The sequence below is a fragment of the Canis aureus genome, chromosome 8 (genome assembly GCF_053574225.1).
Source record: "Canis aureus isolate CA01 chromosome 8, VMU_Caureus_v.1.0, whole genome shotgun sequence".
In the NCBI taxonomy this organism is placed as follows: Eukaryota; Metazoa; Chordata; class Mammalia; order Carnivora; family Canidae; genus Canis; species Canis aureus.
The window spans coordinates 7698751-7714076 of record NC_135618.1 but is presented as its reverse complement, the minus strand read 5'-3'; the positions used below and the strand labels follow the sequence as shown (position 1 = coordinate 7714076).

Here is a 15326-nt window from a genome sequence, read left to right as displayed (position 1 = left end):
ACTTGCAAGACTATCATGAGGTTTAGTAACTCATTTTATACCTGGCACAGGCCCTGGCACAGAGTAGACCATCAGGTACATGTGATTTCCCTTCCTCTTTAGAAACACAGTAGCTGGAATTACACACTGTGAGATCATTTACAATTTATGCATTGTTATACATCAGTGCTTAAATATATGGAGATCGTTTCTTCCTGTTGTAAGTTATCATCAAGTAGAATTTATGAACCCTCAGATTCATGGGGTTGGGACGAATGGTATAAAATTGAGGCAATAAAGCTCCATTCTGCACTTTTGTTCAGAACTTCTTTCACACACATTTTTGTACCTAATAATAATATTTCACAGTTGTAAAACTTTTTTTTTTCCTTCACCTTGGACATTTGCTGCTGTGGTTGGCATTGTTTCATGCTTACATTAACTGGTCATATGTGCCAATGAGTTGAGTTTTAATTTTCCATATATAAAATTTTGGTGCCTGGATTTATATATGTCATAAGTGGAAAGGCTAATTGAAAAATGATAAGATTTGAATCTAAGTGACTTGATATGCAGTAGCTTCTAGGGCTAATTAATAAACTGCTTCACTTATCAAGCATTTATTGAGAACCTACATTGTGACATGCAGCATGCCAAATGCTGATAATATGAAGATGGAAGTTTCTCAGGAAGCTCATAGGCTGCCAGAAGAGAGATACTTCACTAAAGGATTGCAGTATGGGGTATGGAAAGTGCCATCATAGCAACATGTCCATGGAGGAGTAGTAAAAAGGGAGGAACAATCAACTCACCAAGTTCTAAAATGCGGGTTTTAATATTATTTAGGTATAATGAGGCCAGCCAAATGGGAGATGATTGCCATTGCAAGATACTTTGTTATATTTAGAGATCCCAAAGAAGGGGGCATGCCATATCAAAGAAGTCCACGTGGGAAAGAACCAGGGCTGGTCAGAAGGTGGGAAGGAGTGTGGATGTAGGCAAGAGCCTTTCCTATGGTGGAGCAAGGCAGGATAAACAAGTTTAGGATTGGCTAGTTGAGTAATTTCAATGGACTCTGGGGCAGAAGGGCTCTCTCTTGTTATCTGTACCTGGTCCTGGAGTGATTAGAGCAGGTAGATGAAGGCTGATCAAGAAAGCAGTTGGGGTGTTGGCTCTTTCACATGCAAAAAGCATGTTCCTAGACTACTTGCTTGCTCTCTAGGAATTAGCTAATTCTTATATAAGGGGGCAGTCTTCCAGGGTAAGCAAGTCCTCAAAAATCAAAGCATCAAAACATAAGAAAGAAAAAAACTTGGATAATACAACCATGTGGGGCCAGGGCAGCTAGGAAAACAGGTCTAAACCAAGAGAAGAGCTTTCTGGGCAGAAAGTTCAGCTTATACAAATGCCCAGGGACACGGGAAGCAGGATTTTAGTTCCCTATGTTTGGAGTCTGGAGTGAGGATGCAACATGAACAATGGGGCTAGAGGGATAATGTAGGCAGGAGCCAGTTCATGAAGTTTGCCTGGCTGAAGAATTTTTTTAAAAATATTTTATTTATTTATTTATTTTTTAATTTTTATTTATTTATGATAGTCACACACACACACACACACAGAGAGAGAGAGAGAGAGAGAGAGAGGCAGAGACATAGGCAGAGGGAGAAGCAGGCTCCATGCACCGGGAGCCCGATGTGGGATTCGATCCCGGGTCTCCAGGATCGCGCCCTGGGCCAAAGGCAGGCGCCAAACCGCTGCGCCACCCAGGGATTCCCCTGGCTGAAGAATTTGAAGTTTTTTTGAAAAGTAGTGAGGAATAACTGACGGGTTTTTACATAAGAGGCAGACAGTGATTTCTGTTTGGTAAAAATTTGTGCTACTAAATCTGTGCTACTTAAAAATTAATGAGGTTTCACATCTCATCTTTGTAAAATAAACAGCGTGATATGTTTAGTACCTTCAGTGGTTATGTAAAGAATGTTTACTCTTTCTTTCCTATGTATTATAAATCCTTGGTATTCCCTTTCTGGCACCTTCCAAGCAGGCAGGTAGTATAGCAGAGACTATAGAGTGATGAAGCAGTAATTAAAGGACCAGTGTCCTGGTTAGTTCATTGGTCAAGTCACCTAATTTCTCCAAAGAGAGGCCTAGGGGTTATGATCATCCAGACAGTGAGTGGCTGTGAATCTTGTCTCTGCTACTTACTGTTTAACCTTGAGCAAATTATTTAATGTCTGTCTCAGTTTTCTCAGATGTAAAATGGAAAAAATGAGAATACCCATAAATAGGATTATGCTTCTGTCAGCAAACCGATGCCTTATGTAGGGTTATGATGATCTATGCAACACTGGACCAACAGGTGCACATCACAGAAGAATAAAGGGCAATGGGATGATGCTTATGGAAATCACTGGTACTATCATAGTCCTCAACTCTCCAAAGCAGCAACTCTTCTACAGTGGAGCGATGGAATATTGAAGACTATTGTTCTGGGTTGAAGCCAAAATCCTATGAATTAGTGTGCTACCCTCTACCCTTGCTACAAGTCAGAGGTCAATATGTGGGCTGTTTTCCTCCTCCTCCTCCTCTGTGACCAAGATACAGACATTTTGAAACCAACAGCTAGAGTGGAGTGGTGCCTTACATGATTACATCTAATTCCTCCCAGCCACATTTGTGCTTCCTGCCCTTATGACTCTGGGTTCTATTTTGAACTGGGAGATAGAATTGTGCCAATGAAATGTAAACTGCCAATACTACCTTGCCTTTTCAGATTCTCCATGCTAAGAGGCAGCTACCCCAAAAGGTATTGTATTTCAGTTGGCCTGGTTGACTCAGGGGAGCCAGACAAAGTAGGGTTGCTACACAGAGTAAGGAGAAGGAAGGATGGAAATAGTAGATGCCGTGTGGAATCTTAATGGAAGATTGCCACAACCCCAAATAGGCAGTCTGCCAAGGGCTCAAATCTCTGAAGAATGAAATCCTGTGTCAATGAATTTTGAAAAGAACCGCAACAAACAAGTTGATGGTTCAAAGAAAGGAATACAGACTGTCTATCCTTGAGATGTATTTCCTTCCTTGCTATTTTATGGAGATGAGAGGTAGATGTATGGATGTATGGATGTGTGGATAGACGATAGAGAGATAGGTAGGTAGGTAGATGGATGGATAGATGGATGAACGAATACATATATGCATATATACATATATATGTATGTATATACATAGTAAAATCTCACCTGGACATAAAAATTGGAGCCTAAAACTTTTAAAAAGTTTGTTATTATGATATTGGTGAAAAGCAATACCTAGAGTTGGTTTAGAGTTGGTTTAGAGTTGTAGAAGGAAAGAAAATATTTTCAACTAATAGTTATGCAGGAAATATTACAGCTATTACAAACAGATGTCCTATACCCAGAGCTAGGAAAGTCCCAAATGATTGTAAGGCAGTTACTCTTCTAACTTAAACTTTCTCCTAGCCCCTCTCAAGAAGACAAAGATTTTAGCCCAACCCAATTTTGGAGTAAGAGCTGAGTGGAGGACAGGAGTCAATACAATTGCATTATATTGCTTGGCACAGGCTTCTTTTTTGTGGGGGAAGGTTATGAATATATTTTTGGTCTGATATGGTTTCATTATTTTACCTGATAAAGGTATATAGCTTGAATTAAGTCTCAAAGACTAGAGAGGTTAAGTTTTGTTAGTTTTGTTGCTGCCCACAATCCATTTTCCTCAGTTTTTGGTTCGGTTAGTTTTGAGTATTATTTGTGGGGAACATTACCTATCTTTCATTAATGTCATTAAATGGCACTCTGAGTCAAGGGGCCCTGCCCTTCTTTGCCAATAAGTGAGTTCATGACTGGGTACACACATCCTAGGCCAATAGGAGTTTCTGTCCCAGGATTTGAGAACATGAGCAGAGTGATTCAAGAAGGAAACAAAATCTCATTGAAGTGGACTCATCCCCATGGTGAGAGCATCCATGATTGGTTTCTTCCACCAGAATCTCTGGAGCTGTCTTGGTCCTTGCCCCTTCTGTGCCTGATTGTTCTAATATTCCTCCCACCCTGTGCACCATCCTCAATTCTTTCAACAAATTCATTTTGTCTTGTGTTAATCAGACACTTGGAATCTAATAACCCTGAGTTTAGAATAGAGAAGCTTTTAGAGAAGGTAGGAAGGGGAAAGATAGCTACTCCTGACATAAGGAAGTTGTGAGCAAAGTAACAGTGGTCTCCAATAGGATGAATCTGGATAACCTCAAGTAGCTCAGAACAGTTAGTAAAAAATTAATTCTGAAGGGATTTTTATCCTTGCCTGGTGATTCCCAGTATGTGGGCCATGGATCGCTAGGGTATGTATAGTCTAAAACTCAAAGTCAGTAAGAATCCATATATAACCAAACCTCATCTGTTGATTAATAAATGAAAATCTATGGAATTACTATTATGTGATACTCTGTGAAAAAAATTAAAATGTGAGAAGTCTTACCATCGCAATGGCAGGGAACAACTGGTCTAAGCCAACAGTTCTCACCTGTAGAGTGGTTAATACACTTACCTATCATGTGCAATTTGATACTGATATCAGTTGAAATGGCAAGATTTATAGGTACATAGCTTCTTTTATAAATTGGAGTAGAGATTCAAAGCTGTCCTTTCTATATATATCCATCTTGTCTACTTGCATTCTCATTCATTTTCTTGAATGGGAGAGAACACAGTGGAATTTTAACTGCTGCTCAGGAATTGTATACAAATCATCATGTGTTGTCTTAGTCATAGAACATCGTGAGCCATGGTACCAATGTGACGTTGATGATTATAGAGGTGATGCATTGCTGTGGTGTTTGGGAGTTGTAGTTCTATAGTTAGTTCCTTTTGATGTTTCATTTTACCCATGAATATACTTATTACTTATTTCTTAAAAATTCAAAGTTAACACAGAAATTAACAAAATAGAACAAGAAAAAGCCTGTATTTCCTTCACTCAGACTTCCCAATTGTTAATATTTACCACATTTACCCTATATCCTCTCATTTTTCATATATATATATATATATATATATATATATATATATTTCTGTAGTATTCTCACAAAGAATGTATGGCTGAATCTGGTCTTCAGGAAACTGTATGGACCCAGACTACATTTAATTGTCCAGTCTCTTTAGTCTCCTTCAATTTGGAATAGTTCTTCATCCATGATAGTTTTAAAGAATGCGGGTCTTTCATTCTATAGGACAGCATTGCTCAATACACAAGCCATATACACATGTATATGTATATATATTTTTTTCTTTTTTTAAAGTAAACTCTATGCCTGATGTGAGGCAAAACTCACGATCACGAGATCAAGAGAGGCATGCTCAGGGCACCTGGGTGGCTCAGTTGCCTAAGTTTCCAACTCTTGGTTTCAGCTCAGGTCATGATCTCAAGATTGTGAGATTGAGCCCTGCATGGGGCTCTGCACTCAGGACAGTCTGCTTGATAGGACAGTCTCTCTCCCTCTCCCTCTGTTCCTTCCCCTGCTTGCACATGCTCTCTAAATAAATAAATAAATAAATAAATAAATAAATAAATAAATGAAATCTTAAGGAAAAAAAAAGAAGAGACACATGCTCTACAAACTGAGTCAGCCAAGTGTCCCTGAACCATGCATATATTTTATACTTTTCTAGTAGCCACATAAGAAAAAGTAAAAATAATCAGATGAAATTTATAGTAATAATATGCTTATTTAATCCATTGTATTCAAAATGTTATCATTTAAAAATGTAATCGGTATAAAATTACATATTTACATTCTTTTTTTTTCATACAAAGTTTTTGCAATCCAGTGTGTGTACAGCACATCTCAATTAGAACTAGTCTCATTCCAAGGGCTCAATAGCCACATATGGCCAGGTGGCTATCATACCAGACAATGCAGTGTTAGCATGCCCCATGATGTGGGTCCACTTCGTGTTTCCTCATGACCAGCTCAGCATGCTTTCTTTGCAGGAATAAAGCTGTGCTCTTGGCGGCTTATCACATCAGAGAGCATATATTGCTGAGCTTGTCAGTGTTTGATTGTCAACCTTAGCCATTTGGCCATGATGGTGGCTTCTAGGTTTCTCTACTGCAAAGTTACCTTTTTCCTTTGGTAATTGGTAAGGATTTATCTTGTTCCTCATCAAAGCATCACCCACCCGCCTTACTTTTAAGACACCTCTGCCTAAGTCAATTACCAATATATTGATTGTCAGCAGGTGTTTTCTATTTCCATCATTCATCTATCTTTATCATTGGATTTCTATTATAAGGGAGAACTTTTTCTTCTCCATTCATTTATATATATCAGTATGAACTCACAGATTTTTATTTTATTCAATAACAAATTTTTTTAAAAGATTTTATTTATTTATGAGAGACACACAGAGAGAGAGAGAGAGAGAGAGAGAGAAAGAGAGAGAGAGAGGCAGAGACACAGTCAGAGGGAGAAGCAGGCCCCAAGCAGGGAGCCCAACGTGGGACTCAATCCCGGGTCTCCAGGATCACACCCTGGGCTGCAGGCAGTGCTAAACCACTGAGCCACTCAGGCTGCCCTCAATAACAGATCAGATTTTAATCAGTATTTATTTTGTTGCTTTTAAGTCTGAGATTTAACCAGCAGAAGCCCCTTCTAGCTGGTCTCTTTAACATATCTTTGCCACTCTTTGAGCATTCCTTAAATTCTGGTCAAATAAGGTATTCCAGGTTTGGATCATATTTTCTCTGACTCATCCTTGGAATTAGTTATTTTCTCAAGGAGACCTGATTCATTCTAATATAGAATGGTATTTAGAAACCAAGATTTTGGTGTGTTGTGCTTATTTATACTGGGGCAGGGGACAGAACTAAGATATAAATACATCTTTTATAAATTATATATGTCTATATACAATGTAGGTTGATATTTATTTATATTCCTATTAAAAAACCATGAGTTTGCACTGATACCTCCAATAACAATCCAACACCATGGAGATCTTTCTAGTCTTTCCCTCTTCTATATTTTTAATCCTTTTTCAGACATTGAAAACTTGGCTTCTATTATTTTGAGTATATATGTTTATCCGATCCTGCTGCAGGTTACCATTGTTTAGATCATGCTGTCTCTTTGGTCCTTACCCTCATTGCTTCCTCCTTGGTCTTGTTGCTGCCTTCCTGGTTCCACTGTCACCTCCTCCATATCACTGCCTCCTCAGACCCCGGCCTGCGCTTACTTCTTTGGCCCTAATGTCCTGCTGCCTTTCAGCCCCAAGCCTCTGTAACCCGATTCATGCTGTTTCTCTAAGGGAAAGGGAGAGAAGGAGAGGAGAGGGAGCAGGAAGAAGAAATGCTTATTTTTTAAGAAACCAAAAATAGACGAAGGCTTTTGGGATCATGGCAGATTAGACATTTGAAAAGCTCTCCCACTAATAAACACGTAGGTGGTGGATCAATTAAAATCAAACAACAAAGAAAAGCTTTAAATACATTACTAAATATGTAAGAAAGAGAAATGTTCAAAGGCCAATAACCCCCAAAACATAATAAATAAAATAAAATAAAAAGTCACAGTAATTTGGAACTGAAACCAGAGTGGTAAGCATCCACAGGAAGCTGGGTTGGTGTGGGTGGGGGAGAGGAGAGAAATGCAATTCCCAGTAAAACACAGTTTTGAAGAGTGGTGTCACAAAGGTGAGGAATAGGAGGCCTCAGGCCCATGTAGTGTGGGCAGCGAACAGGGCAATCCCACACACATCTGGGACACTGAAAGAGTCACACCCTCACTGAGAAATGGGGCTAGAAATTGACAATGAAACTGGCTTATCCCTGCCAAGCAGAAAAACAAAAGTATCTCCTGAGAATTTGCTCCCATAGATCTACTCTTGTGTAGTGTCTAGGGTTTAAATTTATACTACTTCTGTGGCCGGGCAAATATCAAGCCAAGACATTAAATTAAACTGGTTCTGGCATCTAAAGCTTTTGCAAATTTGAAGATGGAGAAAGCCATCTTAAACTTAGGCTCCTTAAATTCCCCAAGATTAATATGGGGGGAGGCAAATATGAGCTCATGATTAAAAAAACAACAAAAACAAAAAGCAAACCCTACCAAAGATATGAAAAAACAAGTCACCATGTTTGAAAATCAGCAGAAACAACCAAAGATTTGGACTTAGGAAGCTGCAGTAATTTGGATTATCTGATATAAAAATAGAATATACCTATGTATGAAGAATCAAAGAAATGAAAAAAAAAAAGCAACAACAAGACACTATCAAAAACAATCAGAAATATTTAGGAAAAAAATATAATCATTAAAATTATAAATAGCTCAAAAGAATCCAGAACTCTTCTATACCACTTGTGGGAGTGTAGATTGGTACAAATTCTTGGGAAAATTGTCTGTGTCAATTAAACACAAATGTCTAGCAAACCCTTTGACCTGTCACTTTAAGTACAAACTCAATGGAAGTGTGGGTTTATGTGCACCAAAAACATGTCAGGATGTTCATAGCAGCACTCTGTGTGATAGCTCCTACCTGGAAACTACCCGTGTGGCCATCAAAAACACACTATGATGATAAACAAATTATGATATATTAATACAATTGAAAACCATCCAGTAATGGGAATGAACAAATGATAGCCACATACAATAATATGTGTGAATCTCACAAAGATCATATTGTGTAAGAGAAGTCAGACAAAAGAAGATACTTATGATTCCATTTAAATAAAGTTCAAAAATAGACAAAACTAATTTATGCTGTAGATGTCAAGATAAGAATTATTTTTGGTAGGGGTTAGTGACTGAAAGGAAGCATGATTTGGCTTTGAAGGAGTTGGTAATGTTTTTTGACCTGGGTGCTGGTTACACAAATGTGTTCTGTTTGTAAAACTTTGCATGTTGTATACTTAGGATATGTGATTGATATATCACATTCATACATCCATAGGATACATTCATATCTTATGAGTGTAGGTTGTACTTTAAAGATGAACATCAATGTACTACTGATGTATTTATTAAAGATGTATTTATTTATTTTAAAAGATGTATTTATTTATTTTAGAGAGAGACCCAGAGAGATAGTGAGGGAAAGGCAGAGGGAGAGGGTAGGAGAGTCTTAAGCAGACTCCATGCTGAGGGCAGAGTCCCATTCAGGGCTCAATCTTATGACTCTTAAGATCATGACCTGAGCTGAAACCAAAAGTCAGTTCTTAACCAACTGAGCCACACAGACATCCCAAAGTAGAATTATATTTATATTCATTTTTAAAAATTTATACTCATTTTTTAAAAACTCAACATATAGGGTGCTTGGGTGGCACAGTCAGTTAAGTGACCGATTCTTGGTTTTGGCTCAGATCATGATCTCACGTCGTGAGACTGAACCCTGCATTGGGCTCTACAATGGGTGTAGAGCCTACTTAAGATTTATCTCTCTCTCCCTCTGCCCCTCTTCTACCTCCACTCACACTTTCTTTCTCAAAACAACAACAAAAGATTTATTTAAAAAATTCTAACTTAAGAGATACTGAGTAGTACATTGATGTTCATTCATTCAATGGGTATATTTATGCACTGTTCTTGTAGTTACTGGGAATATAGCAGTAGACTAGAAAGATCTTGCCCTTAGAAAGCTTATATTCCCCTAGTAAAAAGGGAAAAACCAAGAAAGAGAAAACAAATAAATACATTATAAAGTCATAGGGAATGATAAGTGCACTGAGGAAGAAATTAAGAAAATGCAATGAAAAGTGGAAAAGGATAGATATCATTGACTGGGAGTCATCAGAAATCTCCATAAGGAAGTGGCAACAGAACAGAAACTGGGAGAAGTGAGAGCAAACCACAGGAATATTTGGAGGCTCCAAAGGCCCTCAAGTAGGAAGAAACTTAGGGTTCTGTGGGAAGGAGTAAAAACTCTCCTTAAAAATAAAGATTGATAAGGAAGAAGAGGAAGAGGAAGAGGGAGAAGAAGAAGGAGAAAAAGAAGAAGAAGAAGAAGAAGAAGAAGAAGAAGAAGAAGAAGAAGAAGAAGAAGAAGAAGAAGAAGAAAAAATTGGCTGTCTTCAGCTTTTTTTTTTTTAATGAAATAAGATATTTAGCTAATTACATAAGGTTTCCTTGACAAGTATTTGTGATGGTATTTGCTTTGCTTCTCTACAAAATGTGGGGAGTAGGGTCGGTCAACAATGGGTGGGTTCCATCCTGGTCCATGAGAAGTCACTGAAGGGAACTAAGGAGAGGAGTGACGTGATGAGATTTGTCTCTTGGAAGGATTATTTGGCCACAGTGTGGAGGGTCCAGAGGAAAGAGAAACATACAGCCATGGAAATGTGTGGTATACAGAAGATGCAGGAAGGAGGGCCTCTGTAGACTTGACGGCACAGAGCAAAAACAGTCAACAGCACAATGGGAGCAAAATGGCACCACCAGTGGAGCGGATTGCAGATTCAAGTGGCCCGTGTGATGCCTATGGAAGAGGTAAGCTGTTACAGGCATCTTTCCCTCAGGATCCGAGCTGTTACGGAGGGATTTACTGATGGCATTGGGTTCCCGACTTAGTTTTCATTGACTTGAGTGTGTTTTCACTTAACACACATAAATACTGATGGAAGGCTTCTGGGTTTCTTTTTTTTTCTTTTTTTAAACTTTTTATTTGAATCATTCTTGAGATCCAAACCAATTTAGTAATTCATTTCCAAATTCTTACGAATATTGCATAAAATGCTGGTTGGTGCCTTTTTAACTAAATACTCTGCATCAAGCAAGCAAATATGTTGCTGAATTATGTAGGTAATCCACTAAGAGAACAGACCAGTGTTAGCTGGACATTGCTCCTCTTATTTTTCTGAAAACAACCCGCACAGAGAAGAAACATTGCCCTCCCTTTTTCCCGTTCTCATAGTGTGTTCCCCCAGTAGGCTCATGCAGAGCCAAAGGAAGGATAAACCCCACCTTCCCCATCACCTCCACCACCCCTGGCTTTTAATCTACGGTAATGCGGTGGGAGAGGAATGTCTGTTAGTCTTCAACATGAGTTATTTGGACTTCATTCTGCTGAATAAGTCCAGTTCACCTGGCACATAGGAGACTTTCATTTCTATGTGGACATCAGCTCTGGGCATTCCCCCCATATTCCCCATGGTCACTCATGGGTACTTTGTAGTCACTGCAGCTATAAAGAGGAAGTGCTCCTTTGACCCACCAATTTAATTAAGGAGCACTTGTTGAGGGCCTACACGTGTATTGCTTGTGTTTTTAGAAGAACTGACTCATCCAGATTACCTTGGATGATTGGAGTTATTGCAAGGATGTGCAGGACAGTGGGTTGTCATATAGTCAGTCTGTGAAAGAGATGACTCCCTGGCTCCCAGTGTTTTTTCTCTCCTGGCTGTAGTGGTAGTGCCTCTACTCAATCCCACCAAATTTTAGCAGGATGCGTAGGTGTGGGCAACCCAGGCTCTACCTGCCTGGAACACTATTTTCTGCCCCTTTGCAAGGATGATTCCTTCACTTGAATGCTCTGCTATGGCATCTCCTCTTCTGCAAAACCTGCCCTGAGCCCTTGTGTCCAGCTGAGATGGGCATCTCACATCTGTGCTCCCACAGCACCCATGCCTACTTTCGTCCGCAATAGGATTTATTACACTATATCACAACTTACAGCACGTTGACACATTTCTTTTAATCAATTGTAACTTTCTTGAAGGTGAAAACTGGGCATCTCTCAGTCTCTCTGGTTTGCAATAAATGTTTAAGGGACTGAACTAAATTGGGAAGAATGTTAGCACCTAAGTCTGATATTGCATTTTCACTTATTAAATTCAGCACAAATTCTATGTCAGATGATAATTTCCCGAAGGCCTTTGAGTTCTTTCATATTTTCCCAACAGTGACACTTCATAATAGTGGGGAAACAAATTCGGCTGGATCACGTTTTTTGGTAATTATAAAGACCAAACGAACAAGAAGTAAAGGTTAGGTTAGAAGTTATGCAACTGTCAAACAAGTCTGGACAACTGTTCTGGCCTCCAAGGCAGAGCGCTAGAGAGCTCAGTCTTGGAAGCAATGGTACCCAGAGTGATTTTACAGTTGTGTGTTAGGGTAGAAGCTGAGCTGCTATAGCAAAGGGAGCCCAAAACGTACCAGCTCAAATAAGGTAGACGTTGATCTTTCACGTGACAGGCCAGAATTGGATGGACCCGAGTGAGTAGGCCCTTCTGCTCCAAAGACTAACATTCCTGTTTAGCTCGTTTGTCTCTTGAGTTTGTGCTTTCCATGTCATCTTTTACCATTTGGGGTCTGGAAGCAGTTTTTTCAGTCTTGCAAGATCCCACATTTCAAGACTCTCTACTTCATTTCTGCTTGAAATTGCCCAGTTTTTTTTCCCTGAAATATTGTCTTACGATATTGCCAAACACAGCCAGTAATAGACATTAAGTTAAATTGCAATTTTCCCACCTCTCCCTCTAAAGGTGCTTGCTCAGTAAACACATTAGTCTGTTCCCCACGTTCCCTCAGGGGATGATGTCCCAAATACTTGACATGGATCTCCATCTCTCTGACTTCAGATGGCACTTTTCTCAACACCTCAACGCTATCGATTATGGATTTTTTGGTATCTTTTTGCTTTGTTATTTGGTGACAGTGCATTACTTTTGTTCCCAACATATATATCGGTCAGGGTAAGGTAATGTAGTGGATTGTATCATTGCTCCCAATTGTTTGCTACCCCTCCGTGAAGGGATCATAGTTCTCTGCTTCACTATAGTAAGGCTTAGCCATGTGACAATGAAATGAAATTTCATTTGAGCAATGAAATAAGGACAGAAATGGTATGTGCCACTTCTGAACAGGAGGTTTAAAAGCCATCCCATGGTTCCACCAGTTTCCTTGCTCTGCCCTGAGAGCAACAGTGCTCCAGATGGGACTTTGTCTTCACCCTGAATGAAGAAGACACATAAATCAGAGACACAGCCCATCTACAGCTGCACCTAATGTTAGAACACTATGAGATAGTGTTCTAAGCTGCTGATATTTTGAGGTTTTTGTTTTCACAACGTAACTTAGTGAAAGCTAACCGATTATAGCTAAACTATAGTGCAGTAATAAATAAATACCCAAATCTTAGTGGCTTACCAGGAAAGAGTTTAATACTCTCATTTAGACTAGGGTGGGAGTGGCTTCATTTTCTTTAGGGTGCAGCCTCTACATGGGCATTGCTTGGCAAATTGTCACAGACAACCTTGGCTTTGAACTTACCTGTCCAATTTCTCTTGGTTCCACAGAAAACCAAATCCGCTGGGATGGAACCTTATGATGGTCTGAATTTTTATTTTTATTTTCTTGTACTTCAAATCCTCTTAGCTTGTTTATGTAGTTTGACTCTTGCCATTATGAGATTTGTTTTTATCTTGGATGCAAGATGCTTTTATTCATTAAAGAAGGATTTAATTTGGTTGCTCCAAAATGAATTCCATTCTATTTCCCAAATTCAATATTCTTTTGAACTTCTTCCAGAAACTGCGAAGGGCTACTGGCCTCATGATGTAGAGAACTATTTGGGCCTCTACAATCTTGGTGTGAGGGGCAAGGCTTAGACTCAGTATTCCACGTCTTTGCTCTTAGACTCAAACCTCCCATAGAATTTCTAAATGTACAAAAGTGACCTGCTTATTTCTTTCTTATCTAAAGATGGTGATTAAAATTAGCTCAGTGCTGAAGCTCTAAAAGCATTTGAACAGATTTTTAGCTGCTCAGTCGAACTTTGATTAGGATATGTTCATTTAGATGTTCCAACTCTTTTAAAATCTCTTCAGTAAATTTCCAAGCCTCTTGTCTAATACAACTGACCGATTGCCTTTCCAACTCCCAGCCCTAAAGGAGTCTAAAATCATTCTCTGACATTCTCATTGACTAATTGGACTTTGATTGGTGTCAGCTGCTGCCAGCTGTGATAAAACTGTTTTTAGTAGGCCTTGACATTCTAGAGGTGACATTGGGTCACTTCCTCACACTTATAAACATCAAAGTTTTAGAATTGAGAGGAGAGTTGATGCTACAGAGAATCTTTCATTCAACAAACCTAAATTAAGAACTGACTCAGTGCCAGGTACTTTTGGATTGGGGTAAAAACTTACTCCTTCTTCCAAATTCCCACTGAAGAAAGAATATTACCATAATTGGAAAAGATGGTGAGTCCAGACTGAGGAAGGGCTGCCCAGCTTTGAAACTGCCAGGTGGAGGAAGGTCCCATGTGGGGATAAAGAGGAGGGGATGAAATGGAAGCCTACAATTATCTCTGACTTACCCAGGAGAGGTAGGTGATGTGACTAGTGAGTGTGTGTGTGTGTGTGTGTGTGTGTGTGTGTGAGAGAGAGAGAGAGAGAGAGAAAGAGAGAGAGAGAGAGAGAGAGAGCTTCATCCAACACGAGAGAGGGCGGGGGAGCTTCATCCAACCCTTACAGAACTGTCAAGAGGTGAGTCTCAGCATCTCCGCTTAGAGATGAGGAAACCAGTGCCCTCAATGGTACTCACTCAGAGTTTGTAATTGGTTCAGATGGTAGGTCATGCAGGCTCTGATAAAGGTCATGTGCCTGGGATGCAAGAGCATCCAGAGAAGAGATGCAAGAGCACCCCCCCCCATCCCAACACGTGGAAGAGAGCCACCAGCATGGAGATGAGGCCCCAGATGCCACTCACCTGGGGCTGCAGCCTTCTCCAGGGTCCCCAGGGGCCAGCCAGGCTTCTAATCTTGCAAAGTAGAACTGCAGTAAATCTAAATGTTCTCCTTTTCTATTTGGGCCTGAAATATTTGATCAGGGACCCATATCCTCTGTGGCAGACCTCTCAGTGCTGGGCAGAGAATCCTTGCTGGATGTACGAGAAGAAGGAACAGCAGCTCAACACCAGTGGGTTTGCTAATGAACCAGGGCAAATCCTGCCCTTTGATTTATGGGAGAAAGAATCATTTATGATGAAAAAGCAGGCAGTCCCGAAAAGGGAAGGGTCTGAAAGTAAGAAACGATTTCCTGGAAATGAAAAACATCAACGCTGAACTCATGTAGTGGAGGAAGCAGACAGTGAAACGACGATAGGAGAAAATGGAATTAATGAATGAGTCGTAAGCTCGATAAATTGTCCTAAGACACAAAGGGAAAGGGGTAAAAGAATAAAAACGATGAGAGGAAAAAAAACACATGACATGATCTAGGTGAGCTGATGTCGAATAGTTGAAATACTTTTAGGAGGGAATACAATTGGTGGAGGGAAGTAACAAAGAAATAGTAAAAGAAAAAGTTTTTAAGTGGAGAAAAAACTTGAATCT

At 39.6% G+C, this 15326-nt stretch overlaps 1 long non-coding RNA gene across 5 annotated transcripts in view; it reads right to left on the bottom strand.

The window, feature by feature from the left end:
* Window positions 1-15326, bottom strand: part of LOC144318297 (uncharacterized) — a 44102-nt gene that overhangs the window by 6061 nt on the left and 22715 nt on the right. For all 5 annotated transcript variants that reach the window (XR_013384154.1, XR_013384151.1, XR_013384152.1 and 2 more), the window contains 3 exons: window positions 12146-12942; window positions 7132-7293; window positions 4540-4819 (listed from right to left, as the gene is read on the bottom strand). This is a non-coding gene — a long non-coding RNA (uncharacterized LOC144318297). The remainder of the gene's footprint in view (window positions 1-4539; window positions 4820-7131; window positions 7294-12145; window positions 12943-15326) is intronic.